Genomic DNA, 5111 nt, shown 5'->3' on the forward strand with positions numbered 1-5111 from the left:
GGGGCGGCAGGACGCCGAGTCGCGGGGCGTCCGCGCGGCGCCGACAGGTGGCGCTGTGTGACGGCTCGCTCCTGCCTCCCTCCCCGAGTGCCGCGCGGCCCTCCCTCACCGTGCTTGGTCTTCTCCAGGACAGGACAAAGTGCCTTCTGCCTTCGGAGAGTGTGTGATGAGTTTATTGGGGACTTGCTTTCTCTTTTTCTTTTTTTTTAACCAATGTTACTTAGTATAATATGACCTGGCCTACTTTCCAAAGAGCTTTCACATCCATTATTTAAAATAATCCTCAAAATAACCGTGTAAATCAAGAGCAAGAATCTCGTTACCCCTCGTTACCCCGCATTACGAGAAGTAAACTGAAGCCCGAAGCAATAACACACAGGGGCTTCCAACCAACCTGTTCTAGCATATTTTTGTAAATTATGAGTATAGTTGATATACGGAGATATAACAAATCATATAGAAAGCAACCAGTAAAATGCTGGGTATCTAGGAAGCCAGCAGTAAATGGTAACATGATTATTAACTAAGAATATTGTAATATTTTCAAATATGTCCAGATGAACAATTTTACCGTCACATAAACTGGGACAGCGTATGGGTACCAATAAGATGCAATAGGAAGTATGCAGCATCGCCTGAAGTATTCTCGTTGACTAGAAAAGCATAAGAAAAAACAAATGTGAATCCTGGTAAAGCCTGTAACTAACTCCAAGCTTAAGGAACTATAGGGACCAGTGAACAGGTTAAATCACATCACCAGGAAACAACCAGCTGGATCCAGAATGTGCAAGTTCTACAGACCAAATCACCTAACTTCTTAATTCAACAAATAAATAGCATCAGAAAAAAAGGAGAGAGGAGGAGAGGGACATTTGTTATAAAACAGGCCTGAGAGACACATTAGCCAAATGCAAGTTTGTGAGCCTTGTTTGGGTCATAAGACAAAACTACCTTTAAAAAAACAAACAAACAAACAAACAAAAACACCTAAAGATTAGGGAATGCCTGGGTGGTTCAGTTGTTAAGCATCTGCCTTCGGTTCAGGTCCTGATCCCAGAGTCCTGGGATGGAGCCCTGCATCAGGCTCCCTGCTCAGAGGGAAGCCTGCTTCTCCTTTAGCTGGGACCCTGCTTCTCCCTCTCACACCACTCCCCACCCCAGTGTTCCCTCTCTCGCTGTGTCTCTTCTCTGTCAAATTAATTTTAAAAAGTAATAAATAAATAAGGACCAGGAAACCTGGATATGGAAAGGATGTTAGATGCCACTAAAGAATTATTGGAGATTTTGCTATGATAATGCTATTGCGGTTATTTATTTTTTTTTTTTTAAGATTAGAGAAACTATTTACAGCCAGATTATATGGTTTCTGGAATTTGCTTTAATATTCCAGAAAATTAAAAAACAAGAAAGTCGGAGAAAAAAACAATACTGGCAAAATGTTGATAATGTTGAAGCAGGAGGTAGGTGTGTGCCATAGTGGTTGGAAGAAACAATGCCCCCCTCCCCTGCAAAGACATCCACATCCCACTCCCTGGACCTGTGACTATGTTACCTTACATGGCAAATGGGACCTTGCAGGTGTGATTAAGGATAAGGACTTTGAGGTAGGAGTTTCTCCTGGTTTATCCCACTGAATCCAATCTAATCACTGGGTCTTATGTATGGAGAACCTCTCCCCACTGTATGAGAGTCAGGGGGGATAACACAGAAGGAGTGGGTCTGTCCGTTCAGGCTGCTATAACAAAACAGCACCCACTGGGTGGCTTCTAAACAACACAAATGTATTTCTCCAACTCTTGGAGGCTGAAAGTACAAGATCAAGGTACCAGCATGACTGCTGAGACAGTGGTGAGAGCCGCCTTCCTAGTTCATCACCAGCGCCTTCTCACAGTGTCCTCACAAGGCGGAAGGGGTGAGGGAGCCCCAGGAAGTCTCTTTCATAAGAACACTAATCCCATTCATGAAGGCTCTACCCTCACGACCCGATACCTCCCAAAAACCTCACCTCCAAATACCATCACATCTGTCATTAGGATTTCAACATGGGAATTTTGAAGGGACTCGAACATTCAGTCCAGAGCAGAGGGTCAGAGAGATGCAGCCCGACAAGGATTCTACCCGCTATTAATGATGTTGAAGATGGAGGAAAGGGGCACAAGCCAAGGAATGTGGGCAGGTGACTCCTAGAAGCTGGAAAAGGCAAGGAAATGGATTCTTTCATAGAACCACCTTGATTTTAGCCCACTGGGACTTCAGTTGGAAGAACAATAACAAATTTGTATTGTCTTATGTCACTAAATTGGTTGTGATTTGTTGCAGCAGCAATGGAGAACCAATATAAGCATTCATTGTATTTCTCTCTGCTTTTGTGCATGGTTAAAGTTTTCGGTTAGGTTTAAGTCCACAAAACACAGAGCTAACTGAGAAATACATTTTAGAAGTATTTCATTTATACCTGAAGCATAACCGAATCTGACCTAACAAAATGATTATGATGCATTTTAATTTGAAAAAGAACTATATGGGGGGCGCCTGGGTGGCTCAGTGGGTTAAACCTCTGCCTTCAGCTCAGGTCATGATCTCAGGGCCCTGGGATCGAGCCCCACATCGGGCTCTCTGCTCAGCAGGGAGCCTGCTTCCCCCTCTCTCTCTGCCTGCCTCTCTGCCTACTTGTGATCTCTCTCTCTCTCTGTCAAATAAATAAAAATCTTAAAGAAAAGAAAAAGAACTATATGATATAATGCCCTTTTAAAAGTATCATTAAGAGTCTAACTATAAATGAAGGGATGGAGAAACATTTATCATGCAAGTATAAGTGACAAGAAACCTGGGATACTAACACTTGTATTGGACAAAATAGACTTTAAGACAAAGACTGTACTAAGAGACAAAGAAAGACACTAACAATCCAACAAGAAGGTAGAACAACTATAGAGATTTATGCACCCAACAGGGGACCACCCACATACCTAAAGCTGCCAATAACAAACATAAAGAAAGTAATTGATAGTAATACAATAATAGTAGGGGACTTTAACACCCCACTTACATCAATGGATAGATTATCCAAACACAAAATCAAGAAGGAAACCGTGGCTTTGAATGGCACAATGGACCAGGTGGATCTAACATATATTCAGAACATCCCCTCCTAAGACAGCACAATACACGTTCTTTTCAAGTGCACATGAAACATTCTCCAGAATAGATCACATGTTAAGCCACGAAACAAGCCTTAACAAATTCAAAAATGTTAGAGTCACATCATGTATCTTTTCCAACCACAATGCTATGAAACTAGAAATCAGCCACAAGAAAAAAATGTGGAAAGAGCACAAAGACATGGAGGTTAAACACCATGCTCCCAAACAATGAGTGGGTCAACCGAGAAATCAAAGAGGGAATCAAACAATATATGGAGACAAATGAAAATGAAAACACAAAGGCCCAAAATCTTTGGGATGCAGCAAAAACTGTTTAAAGAGGGAAATTTACAGCAATATAGACCTACCTCAAGAAGCAAGAAAAATCTCAAAGAAACAACCTAATCTTACACTTGGCATGGCTAGAAAAAAGAAAAACGAAAACAAAACCCATAGAAGGGAGAAAATAAGAAAGATCAGACCAGAGGGGCACCTGGGTGGCTCAGTCAGTTAAGCATCTACCTTTGGCCCAGGTCATGATCCCAGAGTCCTGGGGTGGAGCCTCACATCAGCTCCCTGCTCAACGGGAAGCCTGCTTCTCCCTCTCCCACTCCCACTGTTTGTGTTCCCTCTATCGATGTGTCTCTCTCTGTCAAATAAATACATAAAATCTTGAAAAAAAAGATCAGAGCAGAAATAAATGAAATGGAAACTCAAAAAAAAATAGATCAGATCAATGGAAGCAGGAGCTTTTTCTTTGAATAGATTAACAAAACTGACAAAATGTTAAGCAGATTCATCAAAAAAAAAAAAGACTCAAATAAACAAAACTAGAAAAGAAAGAGGTGATAGAACAACAAACACCCCAGAAATACAAAGGATTATAAAAAGATATTATGATAAACTATATGCCAAAAAATTGGACAACCTAGAAGAGTCTAATAAATTCCTAGAAACATATAGTGTCCCAAAACTGAATCAGGAAGAAATAGAAATTCTGAACAGATCAATTACCAGCAATTAAATTGAATCAGTAATCAAAAAACTCCCAACAAGCAGAAGTCCAGGACCAGATGGCCTCAGAGACAAAGTTGAGCCATCATTTGCATTTTAACCATAATTTCCCTATAGAAAAATATTTATCTGCATCCTATGCATGGACACACTGGAGAAAAGTGAAACACGTGAAGCGGAACACTCCAGAGTATTCAGATGTTAGCGTTTTTTTACTTCATTCACTTATGCAGCAGATACCCACGGAGACTCTGGTCCTAGGTACTAAGTTTTCAAAGATCATTCTAGGGCTTGTGCTGTGAGATAGAGATGAAGCGGGGGGAGGAGAGAGTAGGAATCCTGACATTTAGGAGAAGGACTTTTGTGAAGACAACATATTAGCTTTCTATGCTGGGTCACAAATTACCACAAACTTAGTGATTTACAGCATTCTGCTCTGAGTCCCCTTCTAGCTCATGGTTATTGGCAGAATTCAGCTCTTTGTGGTTATAGGACTAAGCCGCCAGCTCCCCAGGCCTCCCGCCTGTGCCCTGCCACATGTGTGGCCCTCGCCACAATATGGCAGTTGCTTCTTCAAGGCCAACCAGAGAACGTCTGCCACTGTTGGGTCAAATTTACCTGACCGCTTCTGTTTCCTCTATAGACCTTATGGGATTCCTGTGACAACGCAGGCCTTAAAATAGTCTCTCTTTTTTAATTAATGTCAAGTTGTCAGAGACCTTCAATACCTTTACAATGTCCCTTCACTTTTGCCATATACTATACCCTACTCACCGGAATGCTATCCTGCCATATTCATAGGTCCCACCTTCACTCTCAGGGAGCATTCAACATGGTGGATACACTGGGAGACATCTTAGCGGACAACGTACTGTTCTATCTAGCTCACGTGGCATTCTACCTCATTTCAGGAGAAATGCCTAAGTCCAGAGGGCCCCAGGCTCTCTGACAGAG

Source organism: Martes martes (genome assembly GCF_963455335.1).
Source record: "Martes martes genome assembly, chromosome: 13".
Classification (NCBI taxonomy): domain Eukaryota; kingdom Metazoa; phylum Chordata; class Mammalia; order Carnivora; family Mustelidae; genus Martes; species Martes martes.